This window comes from Pinus tabuliformis, chromosome 2_1, assembly GCF_031772625.1.
Source record: "Pinus tabuliformis cultivar Carrire ecotype Pingquan chromosome 2_1, CPIR1, whole genome shotgun sequence".
Lineage (NCBI taxonomy): Eukaryota > Viridiplantae > Streptophyta > Pinopsida > Pinales > Pinaceae > Pinus > Pinus tabuliformis.
Window position 1 is genome coordinate 910,361,462 of NC_142299.1, and position 20,572 is coordinate 910,382,033.

At 38.0% G+C, this 20,572-nt stretch overlaps 2 long non-coding RNA genes across 2 annotated transcripts; one reads left to right on the top strand and one right to left on the bottom strand.

Annotated features, from left to right (window-relative positions):
- The first annotated feature begins 5,638 nt into the window (after nucleotides 1-5,638).
- LOC149203599 (uncharacterized) lies at nucleotides 5,639-6,825 on the top strand. The gene is made up of 3 exons (XR_016253632.1): nucleotides 5,639-5,788; nucleotides 6,358-6,638; nucleotides 6,749-6,825. It is a non-coding gene; the product is annotated as an uncharacterized LOC149203599 (long non-coding RNA).
- Nucleotides 6,358-6,779, bottom strand: LOC149203600 (uncharacterized). Its single transcript, XR_016253633.1, has 2 exons — nucleotides 6,559-6,779; nucleotides 6,358-6,482 (listed from the first exon to the last, which is right to left on the bottom strand). It is a non-coding gene; the product is annotated as an uncharacterized LOC149203600 (long non-coding RNA).
- Nucleotides 6,826-20,572: the final 13,747 nt, after the last annotated feature.

Here is a 20,572-nt window from a genome sequence, read left to right on the forward strand (position 1 = left end):
TGCGCAATTCCCAAGGATTGATCACCTAACCAATACTCTAAATTGTACACTTAATCTAGTATATAACTAATTGTACACTGCCTTGGAATCTCCACCACAGCTTGAGCAATTTGAATTCCTTGCATGCATGAGCTATTTTGGGTTGATTGATCAGTTATTTGAATGATCTTTGAGTTAGACTATTGTCCCACTACACAACCGACCTCCAACTGGCTCTAATAACTATTAAAATTATTTTAACTAAATATGACTGGAAATAATTGAACTAGATTGTTATAAATTAGCAATCAACACATGCTTAACTGAACTCAACACATGCTTAATGGAACTCCAAACCCTCTAACTCGAATTTACTAAGCTAACTAAGTGACAAGAGCCATGTCACCTTAGTTAACTACCTCCAAGTTGTCTGTTGATGTGGAAATTTGAATTTTCTCAATTTGAATAAGGCTAAAGTCAAATTGGGCCTTTCTTGCTACACTTCTAAACACTCCCTCTTAGCAAGAAAGGGATTGTGAACCACCCCTATGCATATCCTATGGAATGTACTGTAGCACTACCTCTCACTATTATTATTGCTACTGCAACAACTACAACTTAGAAGTCACCAAAATATTGAATCACTTGTGCCTCTGCAACTGTCTACTAGGAAGATTGCACTGTTGTTGATTATGCATTGTGCCTCCTACATTGTTATGCTCCTTAGCATCTGACTACACTAAATTTATGCAATTTTGGGGCTAGGGATCTACATCACCCCACCTAACTCATGGAGGTATAGTTGCATGCATGGAAAAATCTAATCTACTCATATTGTTGATACTTCTATGTTGATGCTTCCACATTGTTGTTGCAACTACTGCAATAATGAGTCTAATCTCCCTAGATCCTGAAGTACTAGCTTCCATAGGGATGCTCCCTCTGAAACTAGACTCCCTCTGAGTCTCGATCTCCCTGTGGGAAATCTCGTTGCTCCTCAATCTACCAATATCAATTATCACAACTCCTTTTTGTGTCACTAAACATTGGCTCACTGATCTGCCCACTAGCAACCTTTTAGCTCCATTAAGAAGTCTGCACATAGGGTCTTATGGATCTGCCCTGAACTATGGATCCATCAATTTACCTCCTAACAATCCATGGTTCCTTTCATGCATACTATACTTGAGGTCTTCAGATTGTTGTATACTACATACAGAAGTCACTATTCACAACTACATTTGTGAATAGTGCTCAACCTTCTAGATCTTCCCTATCTCTATGACATATTAGTTGTTACTGTCACTCTTCTTAGGGCTTTCATATCTTCCCACATACAATCACTCCTTGACTGATCTACAGCTTCTGCAATGAGCCCTCTTATCTCTGATTTGTCAAACACCAAACTAGTGAACTAGGGCAGCAAAACCATCCCACTTGACTGCTCTTGGCTACTCCAAAAGTCAATCCTTAGGGTATCAAAATACAACCCACTTGTTGTGACAAGTCTACCACTTGTCCACAACACTTAGGGCAACTAGACAACCACTAACAGACATCCAACACATAGTACATAGGCTGAATACTTGTTTTAATGTGAATCTTTCTCTGATACCATGTAGAATTTTGGTGATAGAATTACAACTGCTTAAGAAATTAAACTAAAATCAAGAGACTCAATTCTACTCTACTATTCTATGGAAAGTAATTCACAATTTAGAACAACATGTGAAAACATGCATCATCAAATACAAAGGTACACAGATGTTTCTAGGGGAAAGCAACTGCTAAAAACCCATTAAGCATGTTTGCATTAATCAAGTGAATTGATAAACAATTACAATTGTGATCTCTCTCTCTGAGGACAACCTACAAGAGTAAACATGTTCTCACTCTTTCTGCACTCACGCTGCTCGCACTCCTGTTGCCTGCACCCGTGTTGCCCGCACTCAAGCTGCCTGAACTCGCTCCTATTTACTTGCGTAATTCACAAGGAAATAGGCCCCTATTTGTTTTCACAATTCCCAAGGATTGATCACCTCACCAGTACTCTAAATTGTACACTCAATATAGTATATAATTAATTGTACACTGTCGTAGAATCTCCACTAAATCTTGAGCAATTCGAAATCCTTGCATGCATGAGCTATTTTGGGATGATTGATCAGTTAACTAGATGATCTCTGAGATAGATTGTTGTCCCACTGCACAACTGACCTCCAATTGACTCTAATAACAATTAGAACTAGTTTAATTGAATACAACTGGAAATAACTGAACTGGATTGCTACAAATTAGTGATCAACACATGATTAACTGAACTCCAAGCCCTCCAACTCAAATTTACTGAGCTAACTAAGTGACAAGATCCATGTCACCTTAGTTAACTACCTTCAAGTTGTCTATTGATGTGGAAATTCAAATGTTCTCAATTTAACTAAGGCTAAAGTCAAATTGAGCCTTTCTTGCTACATTTCTCAATAAATTGAACCACAAAAAGTATCCATTATATAACAGTGTTAAAGCCAATAAAAGTGGGTCATTTGTTAGTGCTACCGTAATACAAAGTGACTCCGTAGGAATGCGTATATGATGTTCAGGAAGTCATCTTTATGTAGTATTCCATCCACATATTATATATATATATATATATATATATATATATATATATATATATATATATATATATATATATATATATATATATTTCATTGTTTTACAATTGTCGCTTTTGTATAAAGCGAAACTATTTAATGATGCCATATACCGATGCTTGAAATCATGGAGTGAAACCATATAACGATACCGATGCTTGAAATCATGGAGTGAAACCATATAACGATACCGATGTTTGAAATCATGGAGTGAAACCATATAACGATGTTATCATTTTTTATTTATGCTATTGGATATAGAATTGCCAGTGTCCAATATGATCCCTCAAAGACATAATCATTACAAATGTCGTGTCTTAGAACTATGAAAAATAAATAGAGTTTAGCCATTGTAATGAGTTGTATATCAAAGCCATCACAGGCGATGCCACTCCAAGGATTCCATATAGCGAGCTTCAGTGGAATTGCACATAACTTATTGAAACCACCAAGCGAGTCCTTCTAGCCATGGTGTAGTATACTTTTTTTTTATCAAGTGAGCCATTGTGTAAATTCAATGTGCCCCAGGGAGAAACAAACCATATTAAAACAAGGACAGCTGCGACGCAGCGAGTCCCTGCATCAAGTTAACACATGAGTTTGTGAAGATGCATTGGTTGATCCGGAGATCGTGTCTCGCGAGGTTGGCCTTTCGTTTACACTGATATCTTGATAAATAATTTGACTTGCGGTCAATATTTAAAAAGTATGGAATGGAAGTAGAGTCAAAGTGGTGTAGGATGGAAATAGCTTAAAAACTCGAGGATGTAAAGCACTCTTTGAAATTTTTCACGAGGTGGAGCATCGTGTTTCCTGAAAACCTGCTCACTGAGCTATCAGAATTATAATTATTTTAAGTCGTTATTACGTGTATGGTATTGTATGTTCCATTAAATAATATGTGCCAGCGTAAGTTCAGTCATCTTCATCGAAAGAGAAAAGGGTAGTGACGTACGCTCAAAAGCCAGCCCGTGGGCTTTGAAATTTTTGTCCGGATACTCGAGCTGGTTCCCACAGAAGGTACGTTTATTGCCAATGGCTTGAGCCAATAGTTTTAACAATATACAGTGAAAGATAATATACTAAGTGACTGATGGAAGAGCGAGGTTCCATGCAGATTTTTGGGTTTTGGAAAAGCACGGAACAAATTTGTATGCTTTGAATAGTAACATCTTTTCATCCGCATGGGCAGTGTTCTTGATGTACGTCCGCGAAAAATACTGCGTTATTCCTATGGCCTCTCGTATATTTTAACGCCATATGTAACTACTCTTCTAGTCCCTATGGTATTGTATGTTCCATTAAATAATATGTGCCAGCGTAAGTTTAGTCATCTTCATCGAAAGAGAAAAGGGTAGTGACCTATGCTCAAAAGCCAGCCCGTGGGCTTTGAAATTTTTGTCCGGATACTCGAGCTGGTTCCCACAGAAGGTACGTTTATTGCCAATGGCTTGAGCCAATAGTTTTAACAATATACAGTGAAAGATAATATACTAAGTGACTGATGGAAGAGCGAGGTTCCATGCAGATTTTTGGGTTTTGGAAAAGCACGAAACAAATTTGTATGCTTTGAATAGTAACATCTTTTCATCCGCATGGGCAGTGTTCTTGATGTACGTCCGCGAAAAATACTGCGTTATTCCTATGGCCTCTCGTATATTTTAACGCCATATGTAACTACTCTTCTAGTCCCTATGGTATTGTATGTTCCATTAAATAATATGTGCCAGCGTAAGTTTAGTCATCTTCATCGAAAGAGAAAAGGGTAGTGACCTATGCTCAAAAGCCAGCCCGTGGGCTTTGAAATTTTTGTCCGGATACTCGAGCTGGTTCCCACAGAAGGTACGTTTATTGCCAATGGCTTGAGCCAATAGTTTTAACAATATACAGTGAAAGATAATATACTAAGTGACTGATGCAAGAGCGAGGTTCCATGCAGATTTTTGGGTTTTGGAAAAGCACGGAACAAATTTGTATGCTTTGAATAGTAACGTCTTTTCATCCACATGGGCAGTGTTCTTGATGTACGTCCGCGAAAAATACTGCGTTATTCCTATTGCCTCTCGTATATTTTAACGCCATATGTACCTACTCTTCTAGTCCCTATGGTATTGTATGTTCCATTAAATAATATGTGCCAGCGTAAGTTCAGTCATCTTCATCGAAAGAGAAAAGGGTAGTGACCTATGCTCAAAAGCCAGCCCGTGGGCTTTGAAATTTTTGTCCGGATACTCGAGCTGGTTCCCACAGAAGGTACGTTTATTGCCAATGGCTTGAGCCAATAGTTTTAACAATATACAGTGAAAGATAATATACTAAGTGACTGATGGAAGAGCGAGGTTCCATGCAGATTTTTGGGTTTTGGAAAAGCACGAAACAAATTTGTATGCTTTGAATAGTAACATCTTTTCATCCGCATGGGCAGTGTTCTTGATGTACGTCCGCGAAAAATACTGCGTTATTCCTATGGCCTCTCGTATATTTTAACGCCATATGTAACTACTCTTCTAGTCCCCACCGTTGCTAAGGCAGCAAGTCCCTGCCACCAAAGCAGCATATACCGAGTTGGAAAAGACACGCGTCTTGCATGCATGCTATTTCTGGTATGCCGTTTTAATGTTCCTCTCCTAAACGCGACGAGTGGATTGGCACGACGACTTGCATGGGCTCGCATGTTGAACAGGTCTGTTACAACGCTTGCTACAGACCTGCGAAGATAAAGCCGAGATAATGCTAGATTCAGTGAGATTTTACAGACCTGCGAAGGTAAAGCCGAGATAATGCCAGATTCAGTGAGATAAATCCATTGGCCGCAGAGCCGGTTGGAAGCTCTCACTGTTGGTGTTCATCATAAGAAAGAGAGGAGATATTCTTCAGCACTGCAATGACGCCGAAGCATTTAATTATAATGGCATTCAAAATCATGAGGAGCGGAGTTTGATGATGAGCTCGTCTTCTTCTTCTGTGAAGCTTCCACGCTTCAGATCGGGACGCATGTAGTTTATCCATTGCAGTGTGCAGCTCTTTCCTTCGCAAGTAGAATCGATTGTGCGCGGAGTAATCACAAGTCACTTTGCTACCGACAAATATCTTCCTACTGCCCTCCTGCGCATGCATTTTCATACAACTTTGTGATTAAGCATGGAGGTGCCCAGGTGAGTTACTGAGATCCGCTTACTGCATTCACTGTTCTTATGCCACGATTCATGAATTTTGTCTGCCATTTCTCTGTACTTCTGTCATCATGTCTCTTTAAATAAACGTTCCAATTGTGCCTCTTACGTACATGCTTTTTCAAAATTTACATTTTTATTACCATCGGAGAACAGAAAATGAAACTAGCATTACTATTTCAATAAGAAATACCATTATAGCTTAGTATTCACAAGGGATAGATTGAGCTTGTTAATTTTGTGAACAAGGGATAGATTGAGCTTGTTAATTTTGTATTAAAATTATGCAATGGTATTGAACTTAATTATTAAATTTTAATGTACATAAATACACCACTGTAAAAACATGTCATCGTTAGCAATGTAAATATCACATGAAACCCAGCTAAGCTAAAATCTGGTCAAATTGTTCTCATTTGCCAACAGAATTTTTATTAAATTTTGCGATTGTCATCTGTGCGGCCTTCACTGTACCGCATAAGGTTTTTACAGGTTTCTAAATTGACTGGTAACTTCATAAAAATGCATAACTAATCGAAATTTTCATACAGTGAAGCAGAAATCGCAGGATTTTAACCTGGTAAAGCATTTTGTATCCTGTTTGGAGCACTGCTGCAATGGAAAATCAGCTTCCAGCCCGACTGGACTCCATTATTATGCAGAAGGCTTCATCAGACTAGCAGCGAACCAGTTCGAAATCAGAATTAATTAGCTTAATGGACTTTCAGAATTAATTAGCTGAATGGACTTACTGGTATAGCAGGTAGGAGAATGGACGAGTCGGCTCCTGTTCAGCTAAAACTCCCAGGCTCGCTGCTGCTTCAAAGTTCAGGTATGCTAGACAGTCTTAGTTGCCAAATTTCCCTGCATCAAATCATAACACATTAGTTTCACTTTGATGTCTTTTACATGCATGGAATTTTGATAAGCTTCCCTGCGCAGGCCACAGGTTGTCACGAAGGAAGAATGCTTACATTAATAGCCAGCCAGTCTTACCCTTTCATTTATTTATGCCTGGAGCGCAGGGCCGATGAGCTTAGGTACTATAGAAGCCACAATGACCAAAATACCGTGGCAGGCGTACATGTAACGATGGCGCATGAGCTTGCAGGTGTACGACGGTGCTACATGAGGTGGCAAGCATACAGCGTGCTGTAGCAGGGTACATACAATAGCAGTGGTATTAATCTCTAACATTAAACGCTAGAGGATTAATGCTAGCATTACTTCATGCACGAGTGAACAGCAGCTTGTTGTAATTACCTGTACTCCGCCTATAACCTATGCTTTTTTGCCTCTAGCCTCGGGAAGAGGCCAAATAACACGGTGAATTATTATATACGAAAAAGCTTTGGATATACTCCCTCAACCGGCGATAAGAAGCAGGTCACAAGCAGGTGAATTAATGTTAACATCGTTCGGAACGATTACTATAGTCCCTGGCCATTGCCAGATGACAGGGACTAATAAAACAATAAGAAAAAGCGAGGCATTTGAAAGTATAGCGAGTCGTTGGAATATATGGTGAGTCGTGGGTCACAGAAATGATTATGTGCGAGCCATATAAACTTCAGAACAAGCCACAAATTATAATAAGATTCACTGTATGCCACATAATCGAACTTTAGAAATTTATGCGGGCCCTGGAGATAAGGTTAAAGCCATATAAAAAAACCACAGAGTCGATACCATACGAATCATACATATGTGACCCAATGATAATATAGGTTATGATGCCACTTAGTTAATGAATAAAAAAATGGTGCCTAAGTAATATAGTTAGATATATATATATATGAGTGACTGTATATTTGAGCAAGCCCGCTACCCTTAGAAAAATTAGTCAATAGACGACTCGTATCTCAAAGATAAAAGTGAGCTTGTTTTAGTGAAATGTGAACCACCATAGTAAAGTCATGTGATGCTATTGTTAAAGATAAAGGTATCTATATGTCCTTACCCACTTTGTTGTGTGGCATTATGCCACACCTTTGTCGTTGTGGTTAGGTTTATCTCTTTCTCATCTCATATATATGTATGGGGATGTTTTACCTATTTTGATGAATATAATATAAATATATAGTTTTTTTTCGTGCTAAAAAAAAAGAAGATCAAGCTCAACGAAGATAATCATCGAACCACCACTAAGAAAAATATATATATTGTCGTAGATTACTATAATGTGAGCCCGAGAAAAAAAAATCATGCCACAAAATTCTCGATTCTTGGATATCCAAAATCTATTAATCCAAATTTGGAGAATTTTTTTGTGAAGCTCATCCAGATTTCCCAGATATCTTGATTCACAGAGTCATTAATGCAAATATCCAGATTACTGAAATTCGCCTCCACATTATCTACTAGTTGTCATTCACACCATATCTAGGTGCTCACATCTATAAGATTTATCCTATGTGATGTCCACATGATAGTAATGTGATCTAACCTACAAGTTTTCTAAATCGAATATCATTAAATGTTCTATTTTTTTTATTAATTTTGGGATTTGGTTTATATGGATTTTGGTCAATTTTGCAATTAGATTTAAAGAATATATTACACATTGAAATCCATACTGCGTGCAGTTATGCATACAAGCTAATTTAAGTAGTCATTAAAAAAATAAATCCTTTTATAAAACATTTACCCCATGAATACAGAGTAAATAACTAATCTGCAAAACAATGATTTAGGATTATGTACAATCATTATATTATTTTTCTACGCATAAGAGTTCAAATTTCAAGGAAGCAAGCCAAGCATAGTAAAACCAAAAGGAAAATTTGGTTACTCATTTGTATATTAATCCATCTTATGATCATGTAAATAATTTTTTTATTCTATTTTTGTTTATTTTTAATATCAATTTACTCATTATGTTAATTTTAATTATTGAATTGTCCCAAAGGGCGTAGAGTAGATAGTGATAGGGTGTTCAGTCAAGGCACTTCATGGTGTAAAGGTCACTGGTTTGAAACTCCATGGGAAAAAATCTAGCCATGCTATGCGCTGGTGTGGCCTAGGTCGGGTGTGATCTCTGGGTGATTTTGATGGCTTAGATGCCCCTGGGTCGCAATTACTGAAGCCACAGGTTAGGCGTGCCAATCATCTTAGGACTCACATTACCTAACAAACAAACACAAAATATAATTATTGACTTTTTGAATTCTGCATGTATTTAAGTGATAGGAATAATGTTTTTCAAGAGAAGCGGAACAAATGAGATATTAAAATAGACATATACAAATTAACAAAAAGTAAAACATGCTCGTAGATAAATAAATAAATGTGCTAGTTCAAGATCATGAATAATTTGAACACACTTGTATAACAAATTGAAATTTATTGTGCAACAAGTATCCTTTAATTGGAAAAAAGAAAAAACTATAGCAACATTATTGCTTGATAAATTATCTGTATGACTTTTCCAACAATTTTCAAAAAAAATGAGTATTAAAGTATGAATTGGAAAATGAAATGTGTGGTAGAAAATGAAGAGGGGGTTGAATGTAACGACTAAGAAAAAGGTTTAGTAGGAGGCTCTTCCAATGAAGAGGGGGCTAGGAAAACTTGGCATTCAAATCCGCATATTTTTATCGGACTTTTAATGAATAAGTGAAGGTTGATATTCTTTTGGATAAATCTTTCTAATGAATGTAAGATTGTATATTTTAATATTTATATGATTTATACATTTCGGTCATTTATGTATCTATGTGAAATTTTGTTTGCAATTCATTAAGTTCTCTAATTTATATTTTAATCAAATATGAGAGTATATATGTATTTTCAAATAACTGTTTATTCGACTAAATAATGATATATGCATTGGTGTTAAATGTGTTAGTAAATGAATTATTTCTTCAAGTTCAATGATAAATTGTTAGATCTTGTATTTGACCTTGAACACTACATGCTCTTGGTTAGGATAGTTACACAATATTTAGTAATACTGGTTTAGTTAGTTTAAGAAATACAATTAGTTAGATTTTTAGATATTTTAGTACTTGTGAGATTGGTGTAAGTAATATTGAATCGATTCCATTCCTTAAGTGGCAATGGAGCCCATGTACCCAAGGAGATCACTATCCCAAACGAGAACAATTATAGTTGGGATCTGCGATTGAGTGACCCTCCCTCGTTGTTGGTGGAGCAATTTATTTGAACCATCAACACATTTATTTGATGTACCATCCATCCAAAGCAAGCTATAAGTCCTAACATTGTTGCGATATATTCATATTTGTTATGGATTTGAAGATTCCTTGTAACCAATATCTTCCTTATGCATGAGACGTTTGGATACAAACTACTTTTTATTGTTTTATATTATACCTTTGGACTTATACGTTTTATCATGGACCCACCTGAATCCTATACCTTTATTGTCTATAAGTAATTCTTCCAAACTACTTGCTTGTTCTTTTGGATTGAGTAAATTTCAGCTTCGATTATTACGTCCCATAATTTCATGTTGTAATATTCTTCAAAATTATAAAGTTCATCACCACTTCCCCACTTCACATTAAGCCATTAATGCAAAGTTCATTCTATATGACTTTTGTGAGTGTGCACTACTTATAATTTGTGCCCTCTCTTTCTATCCACTTTCCATTTTTTTTTGTTGTCATTCTAGTTTTTAATCCATCAACGCATTCTTATTCTACATTATATGCTTCAAGGGTTAAATTCATTAATCACTAGGTCTTTTGCATCCTTTTTCTTTTTCTTTTATGATATTTTTATATTCTTCTTTTATTCTCAATCATTAATATGATGCACACAATTTATTTTTTCGTCAAGCTTGGCAGGTCCTCTCTTTTTTGTATTCATTTATAGGAAAATTTACACCACATAGATTGGCTAGGTGGCCTCAACTTGCCCATTGGGGAACCAAGTCTGTTGGACACCTATCCGCATTGTGTATCATTCAAAAACAGTAAAGTTTTAGTGTTTCTAGCCAAGCTATATATGTCTTTGTTTCATGACCATACTTTAGATTTCTATCTGTTAGTGTCGATATCTTCATCCCTCCATCAGTGATCAAATTTCTCTTGTTGCATTGCATTTTAGGTGTCCCATCTGATCATCTGCATTCCATTAGGATCATGGATCATTTGATGGTAGAGGCATTTTATAAATGTTTCCCTCGTGATCTTTACCTGCTGGCCCATTTTTAGGTCATTTATAGTCATTTTTGTCTTTACATCTGCAAAAAGTCATTTTTAGGGTTCTAGGTCCCATTAGGTCTAGGGTTTGTCCATAAGGTCTTGTAAAAGCTCAATAATGGTCAGCAGGTGCATGAGGAGGTCAAATAAAGTCTCAGCAACAAAAATTTCAATAATCACATGCTCAGTGATTGATTTTTCCTCAAAACTCTGTTTTGAGGAAAAACAGAGTTTTTTATGTTTTATGTATAAAATTTTATGTAATTTCATTTTTCCTATATGTAATAATTTCAAGATGCAGCCCTGGTCACTTTGCCAAGCTCCTGCATTCCAGCCCCTGCAAAACAATCAAAAAGTCAAAGCACTTAGTCCATCAAAGGCAAAAAAGCAACTCAAACTACCAAAACAAAGTTTAAAACAGCAAGTGAAATACAAACATTAGGAAAGTGGGTTTTCATAAGTGAAAAATCAAAATCATTTGTATATAAAGTCTTTTCATGTCAAAGAAGCTCATTTTTGTGCCAAAGGAAAAAGAGCAAGTGCTAAATCATGTTTTTGAAGCCAAAGGAGCGAGTTGGCTGCAAACAGTGAGAAATTCTTAGGCGCGCGCACCTAGGTCAAGGCGCAGCGCACACAGAGCCCACTCCACGTTGTAATTTATCACTGGCGCGATGCACCAAAAAGGTGCGGCGCACCAATCCACAAGGCTCGAAATCGTTCACATATTCCTCCAAAGGCTCTCAAATTGCAAAGTCCTCATTGCACAAGTAAGTTCACACTCCCATATGCTCAATGCATGAGTTTGCTTTAGTGTTCATGGTGATTCAATAGGGAAAATTTTAAACCCTAGCTCTTTGCACTGTTTGTTGAAAAAACAATGCCTAGGGTTTACAAATTGTTGTTTTTGCTGCTAAATCCTACCCCTATCATTTTCACTCCCTCACTTCATTTTCTCCCTCCCTTTTCATTCATACTTACCCATTCCCTATTCCCCACATCCCTAAAACTACTAACCCTAATCCCTACCTTCACTTATCCCAAACCCTAATTAACAATCCTAAACCAGAAATATTATTCCCCAAACCATTCTATTCCCCAAAAACCCTACCAGCAGCATCCCCAATCCCTCATACACAGTCCTTATCATCAAACCCTTTCTTTTAGCAGCAAATACCCATTGACACTATAAAATCTCTTCATACTCATCTAAGTAAAATCAAGCATTGTCAAACATGGAGTTAGATTCTTCTTATCACAGAAATGAGGAAACAGTCAGTGACTCTTCCAAAGAAATTCATGCACCAAGGAGACCTCACAAGAGTGGAAAACATAACCGGGAGGAGCCTACTTCACTTGCTGAGTTGTTGGCTTGTCCTCTTGCTGTCACATGCTTCCAACATCAATCTTGTTACCAATTTTGTGAGATGGTGGAAAGAGTCAAATACCACCATGAGCTTGCCAGATTGTTTGTACTCCATCTTCACAATGGCCAAGTCAATTTGGCAGGTGTGACATTCACCTTGACACCTGAGACTATAGCTCAAGCAACCGGTATTTCGAATGTAGGTGAGCAGTGGAATAAGGGGCAGCTGGTAGACAGAGATCATTATGAGCCTTATATCAAGGCTGGTTTTCAGAGACATGTCAGTAGGGTCTTCCCTTTCAGGTACCTACAGGACAAATATGTTCCCTTGATGAAACTCATAATTAAATATTTCAACTGTGAGGGCAGATTTTCTCGTCTGTACACCTATCATATCATATTATTGATGCACTTTACTAGGGTGCGGATGATAAACCTCCCCTGTTTCATTTGTCAGAATATTGAGAAGATGACCACATTGGTTCAAAGGGAGCCTCCTCATCAGCAATATAACAACATCTATCACTTTTCACTAATCAAAATTGTGGTTTTGCATCAGCTCAGTTTACTAAATGTTTCATGGGAGGATTTCATTTCACATGAGGTTTTCACAGGCTCTCAAGTACCCCCACCAGTTTTTCATGAGGTAGGAGAGCCTTCACTTCAGCAAGAGGTGCATGAGACTCAAACCACCAGTGTGCCAGTGTTTTTCACTTACCAAAAGGGCACGAGGAGATTGTTTGCAACAGCAAAACGAGTACTATCTCCACCTGTGGTGGAAGGGGTCTCATTTCCTTCAACAACAAAGCAGGTACAGGACGAGGGTAAGTAGCCATTGCATGATGACGGGCCTTTAGAAGGTCAAGAGAGAGATTTCATCCTCATTCAAGATGATGACACTGATTTGGTCTCTCAAATCTCAAAGCTCAAGGAGATCATTCAGGAGTAGCAAGATGACATTCATGATTTGTCTCTCAACCTGGAAAGAGCCAAGTGGATAATCAACTATCTGGAGCAAAGGAACAAATAGTTAGAGGATCAACAAACCATCATGGAGCTCCAAAACATAAGAGAAAACCAGCAAGTTGCCAAGAGGAGGAAAGTCAAGTTGACACCACTTGAACAAGAAATTGAAGCTGATTGTGAATCTTGGCTTGAGAGGGAAAACATGCACTTGGAAAAGATGCTATAGAAGGCCAACAAAGAGAAACAGATGTTGAGGCACATGGCCTATCACTATTTGGCGAGAAATAAAGTTTGCAAAGCAAGAATTAGGATTTTGAAGGTCAAGTTAAAGAAAGCATTGAGGAAGGGAAAAGAGCAATATAGACTCTAGATCTTGGCTGAGGCTTCCTTAGCCCAACATAGCACTTAATGAAGGACACTCACCCAAAATTTCAAGAAATTTGGGAAAAATTTTGCAAATTTTGAATTTTTGGCCTAAAAAACAGGTTTTTCTACCTGGTGCGTCGCGCCCCCTGGCACGCGCTTTTTCTAGGGACCTCCTTTCGAGGAAAACTCAGCATTTTTGGATTCCTCATAGAAAAATATGAATGCCCTCACACGGCCAAGAAATTTTGGCAAGTTTTGAGCTTCCAAAAGGGTCAAAAACACCTCAAAAATGACCTTTCTACCCCCTTTTGGCTACACAAGAAGCAATGTTGGGAGAACTCATTTTTGGAGGGGCAAATGGAGACCAAATTCAAAAATTCTACTTGTTCTGGAAAGTAGACAGATAGACCTTTCCAACAAGTCCACTTGGAGAACATTTGGCGAACAGAAAGGCCTCCAAAATCAGCTCCAACGTAGCGTGGTGCACAGGGACAGGAATGCGGCGCACAAGATGAAATTTTGTCATTTTGGCCAAAAAAATCTGTTTTCCGCCTAGTTTTTTCTCAATTTGACTTTTCTCTCTATCATAGTCAAACTCATGATGTGATTTGATGTAACTTGATGGAATTTGATGTAAATATGCTAAAATTTCACTCATGGAGGTAGATTCATCATGAAAAGATAGTTTGCCACTGAATGAATCAGTTTCCTAATTTTTAGAGGCAAGTTGTTCCACTGCCTACCTTTTAGTTCTCAGTTTAGATCTTGTTGAAACAACTCCTAAACTCATGAATTCGACCCCTAAATCCTAGCATGAGTTGTTTGTTGCCTATATCTAGTAGTTTTTCAGTCATTGGTAAAGGTTGGACTTTTGTGAAAGCTTTGAGCAACATTGTACATTCATCTCTGCAGTTTGGCAAAGGAATAGACCAGGGTTTGCAGCATTTTGTGGGATTCCTGTGGCAAGTTGATTTGGTATTGTTTCTTCTTCTGTAATTCAAGTTTTACATGTGTTTATGTATGCCATTTTCTCTCTCTTTCAGCTGAACTAAATGAATCAAGGATAAAGGTAGAAATCATTGAAGTTGCAGTGCTCTACCTAGGGTTTGTTTAGTTATTTATGTTTTCTACTGTTTGAAGAGGATCCCTGAGACTCTCATGCCCTCTCCAACTCCTCACCAGTCTTAAGCCTCTCCATCTCACTTATTTTAAATTACTAAACCATTTGCCTACCTTGCCCCACAGAAAACTCTGCAAGACTGTGTCCAATCCCCATACCCAAAACTGCCTTTCACATTTGAGCCAGCAAAACATCATCAAATTCAATCAAACTCCTCTAAGCACATACCTAGCCTAAAATTAGTTTTTACATCAGCCATATCAAGCTTTAGTGATCATATTTTCCTGAGATTGACAAGGAGAAAGCCCTCTCCCGACCTGGTAGGGCTAGCTACCAAGTTAAGCGTGGTTTGATGTTACCCTAGATCTTTCCATTCTCAACCTGAGGTAGATTTAGGCCCTAACATAGTGGTGAACATACTGGGGAAGAAAAGCTTATTTGTTTGTTAGTGTTCTTGCTTTATAAGCTACAGACGGAGCCTGAAGTTATGTCAAGAAGCCTTCGAACTGTACATTGCTTTGCGAGTGCATAAGTAGATAAAAGCAGCTTCAGTCAATCTTCGATCTAGTTTTATAAACAGAACACCTGACTTGCAAATATCCCCAGTACATGTATCAAGTTAGATCTGATCGTTGATGGTGTACAACAATCAGACACAGGAAGGTTGAAATCATTCACCCGTCGACTCCAGTGTCAAAGAATCCCAAGGTTCAGAATTTTTATGGCAACTCCACTCTTCAAGAACCAGTAGCCTGAAGGATTTCTTGGTGAATTCATTGTTATCAAAATGGATTTGCTTGCTTGAAGGTATGCTCCCATGAGCCGAGATCACATTCCAGGTTTTCCAAATAAAATTCCTAAGGTATATTGGCAAAGGAATTTGCCTACGTTTAAAGATGATGATAGGAAGGATGTTGCTTTACATCTGGTTAGATTTCACATACATATTCGCAAGTTGAAGGTTGATTTTCCTGAAGATTTCTTGATGAAGATATTCATGGCCACTCTGGAAGGTGAAGCCCGATCTTGGTATGAAAGTTTGCCGCCTGCTTGTATTTACTGTTTAAAAGATTTTCATGCCATGTTCTTTGAAAGGTATAAAGAATCTTATCCATCATTAAATTTAGTTCAGAACTGTTGCAAACATGTTTATAGTTTTATTGAACATCTTGAGAAAGTTTATGAAGATGATGACTTCATGGATGATGAGATCATGGAAGCCCTATATGAAAATCCATTTCAGCAGCATAAAAAGGATACTTATCAAGATGCTCAGGAAAATTTGCAGCAGGATCAAGATCTTAGCACAATGGAAAATGATGAAAGAGAAGGTTTTATTTCAGATCTGTCCATAGAAGAAGACAGTATGCAGGAAAGTCAAGTTTCAATTTCAGAATGTGATAAAGTCAAGTTAGCTATTTCAGATCTAGATTCAGATCGTGATGATGAAGACTACCTTGTTTTGAATCCCATGAAGGAGAGCTCTGTTGTTGAGATCATCTGGAATGAAGAAGACAAAGTTACTGACCCAAGCCTTCATGAGGAGGTAATCCAGTCATTTCATGAAAAACAAGATGAGATCTTTGTTCAAGTAAGTGAAAAATCTTCTTTCGATAACTCAGTGGTAAATGATAATTTGATTGCCATGTCATATGAAGATGATCAACAATGTTTTCAAATTTCAGAAGACCAGGGAATTGAGGACTGTCATTCAGGTTTTTCATGTTTTGAAAAGTTATTTCAAGAAGACAATAATTTCTTAAGCAAAAGAAAACAAAAAGTATTATCTCCTCTGTCTGAAGATGAAATAGATCTACTCCTGAAAGGTCATGTTCCAACCCAAGCTAATGCAGATCTGCAGTGTGCACATGGTCAAGAAGGTGTTGGTGAAACTTCTTTCTCTCTTGAAAATGATGACAGTCTTGAAATTAGATTTATAGATTAGCGAACAGACAATATTTTCTTTCATGAAGATGATAAGGTTGTCCTGTTTGATAATCTTGAAGATTGTTTTATGTTTAAGAATGACCTAGACCATGAAATTGAGGAATATGAGCCTGAGAGAGACAATATGCCAGAATTTCTCATGCTCGAGGAATTTATAGTTGACACTTAGATAATAGAAGCTAATACCTCTCTATGCCTTCCCATCACTCGGCAACCAATTGTTCTTTCAGATTAGAATGTAGGGAGTACTTGTATTTTTGCTACTGGATCTCAAGACAAGCTAGTGCTTCAAGATTTTCAAGATCCCTTTGGCATTCTTTTGCAAGCATTAGAGAAGATGAATGTTTCCTGGTTCGTTATCATAAGCCTTGGTTTCAGTGGTTATTGTGATTTTCCTATATGTACATTGTTCTACCTGCTCGGGAAAAGTGAGAGGATAATTTCAGTATGTAGCCATCTGCTGGATTGGTTACATTGGAAGGCTCACTACACATGAGTGTACATATTTTATCAGTAGGCAGGTGGTTGTCATCATGATTTGAAGCCCTCAAATCTCGATGGTCTGCTGCCATTCAAAAAGCTTTGTAAGTACTTGTTTCAGTTAAGTAAGTCTTGAGTCATTTTTTGTTTTAGTCAGTTCAGTCTTGAGTCAGTTTTGAGTCAGATTTCAGTCCTGAAATTGGGTCAAGATATTGCTTTTGGTTTGTCGAAGTTATTGACTCCATAGCCCAATGGACGAAGGAACTACCTGCTTTCCCAGAGATCTGTAGTTCTTGGCACCTCCAAGGAGCTACCATCCCCATTGGAGCCAATGTTAGTGTCGGTATCTTCATCCCTCCATCAGTGATCAAAATTCTCTTGTTGCATTGCATTTTAGGTGTCTCATCCGATCATCTGCATTCCATTAGGATCATGGATCATCTGATGGTAGTGGAATTTTATAAATTTTTCCCTCATGATCTTTACCTGTTGGCCCATTTTTAGGTCATTTACAGTCATTTTTGTCTTTACATCTGCAAAAAGTCATTTTTAGGGTTTTAGGTCTCATTAGGTCTAGGGTTTGTCCATAAGGTCTTGTAAAAGCTCAATAATGGTCAGCAGGTGCATGAGGAGGTCAAATAAAGTCTCAGCAACAAAAATTTCAATAATCACATGCTCAGTGATATGTAATTTCATTTTTCCTATATGTAATAATTTCGAGATGTAGCCCTGGTCACTTTTCCAAGCTCCTGCATTCCAACCCCTGCAAAAGAATAAAAAATTCAAAGCATTTAGTCCATCAAAGGCAAAAAAGCAACTCAAACTACCAAAATAGAGTTTTAAAACAGCAAGTGAAATACAAACATTAGGAAAGTGGGTTTTCATAAGTGAAAAATCAAAATCATTTGTATATAAAGTCTTTTCATGTCAAAGAAGCTCATTTGTGTGCCAAAGGAGAAAGAGCAAGTGCTAAATCATGTTTTTGGAGCCAAAGGAGTGAGTTGACTGTAAACAGTGAGAAATTCTGAGGCACGGCGCACACAGAGCCCACTCCATGTTATAATTTATAACTGGCGCGACGCACTAGTCTACAAGGCCCGAAATCATTCACATCTTCCTGCAAAGGCTCTCAAATTGTAAAGTCCACATTGCACAAGTAAGTTCACACTCCCATATGCTCAATGCATGAGTTTGCTTTAGTGTTCATGGTGATTCAATTGGAAAAATTTAAACCCTAGCTCTTTGCACAGTTTGTTGAAAAACACTGCCTAGGGTTTACAAATTGTTGTTTTTGCTGCTAAATCCTACCCCTATCATTTTGACTCCCTCACTCCCTCACTTCATTTTCTCCCTCCCTTTTCATTCATACTTACCCATTCCCTATTCCCCACATCCCTAAAACTACTAACCCTAATCCCTACCTTCACTTATCCCAAACCCTAATCAACAATCCTAAACCATAAATATCATTCCCCAAACCCTTCTATTCCCCAAAAACCCTACCAGCAGCATCCCCAATCCCTCATACACAGTCCCTCCACAGTCCTTATCATCAAACCCTTTCTTTTAGCAGCAAATACCCATTGACACTATAAAATCTCTTCATACTCATCTAAGTAAAATCAAGCATTGGCAAACATGGAGTTAGATTCTTCTTATGACAGAAATGAGGAAACAGTTAGTGACTCTTCCAGAGAAATTCATGCACCAAGGAGACCTCACAAGAGTGGAAAACATAATCAGGAGGAGCCTACTTCACTTGCTGAGTTGTTGGCTTGTCCTCTTGCTGTCACATGCTTCCAACATCAATCTTGTTACCAATTTTGTGAGATGGTGGAAAGAGTCAAATACCACCATGAGCTTGCCAGACTGTTTGTACTCCATCTTCACAATGGCCAAGTCAATTTGGCAGGTGTGACATTCACCTTGACACCTGAGACTATAGCTCAAGCAACCGGTATTCCAAATGTAGGTGAGCAGTGGAATAAGGGGCAGCTAGTAGACAGAGATCATTATGAGCCTTATATCAAGGCTGGTTTTCAGAGACATGTCAGTAGGGTCTTCCCTTTCAGGTACCTATAGGACACATATGCTCCCTTGATGAAACTCATAATCAAATATTTCAGTTGTGAGGGCAGATTTTCTCGTCTGTACACCTATCATATCAGATTGTTGATGCACTTTACTAGGGTGAGGATGATGAACCTCCCCTATTTCATTTGTCGGAATATTGAGAAGATTACCACATTGGTTCAAAAGAAGCCTCCTCATCAGCAGTCTAACAGCATCTATCACTTTGCACTAATCAAAATTGTGGTTTTGCATCAGCTCAGTTTACTGAATGTTTCATGGGAGGATTTCATTTCACATGAGGTTTTCACAAGATCTCAAGTACCCCCACCAGTTTTTCATGAGGCAGGAGAGCCTTCACATCAACAAGAGGTGCATGAGACTCAAACCACCAATGTGCCAGTGTTTGTCACTTACCAAAAGGGCATAAGGAGATTGTTTGCAGCAGCCAAACGAGTACTATCTCCACCCAGGGTGGAAGGGGGCGCGCGCACCTAGGTCAAGGCGCAGCGCACACAGAGCCCACTCCACGTTGTAATTTATCACTGGCGCGATGCACCAAAAAGGTGCGGCGCACCAATCCACAAGGCTCGAAATCGTTCACATATTCCTCCAAAGGCTCTCAAATTGCAAAGTCCTCATTGCACAAGTAAGTTCACACTCCCATATGCTCAATGCATGAGTTTGCTTTAGTGTTCATGGTGATTCAATAGGGAAAATTTTAAAACCTAGCTCTTTGCACTGTTTGTTGAAAAAACAATGCCTAGGGTTTACAAATTGTTGTTTTTGCTGCTAAATCCTAACCCTATCATTTTCACTCCCTCACTCCCTCACTTCATTTTCTCCCTCCCTTTTCATTCATACTTACCCATTCCCTATTCCCCACATACCTAAAACTACTAACCCTAATCCCTACCTTCACTTATCCCAAACCCTAATTAACAATCCTAAACCATAAATATTATTCCCCAAACCATTCTATTCCCCAAAAACCCTACCAGCAGCATCCCCAATCCCTCATACACAGTCCTTATCATCAAACCCTTTCTTTTAGCAGCAAATACCCATTGACACTATAAAATCTCTTCATACTCATCTAAGTAAAATCAAGCATTGTCAAACATGGAGTTAGATTCTTCTTATCACAGAAATGAGGAAACAGTCAGTGACTCTTCCAAACAAATTCATGCACCAAGGAGACCTCACAAGAGTGGAAAACATAACCGGGAGGAGCCTACTTCACTTGCTGAGTTGTTGGCTTGTCCTCTTGCTGTCACATGCTTCCA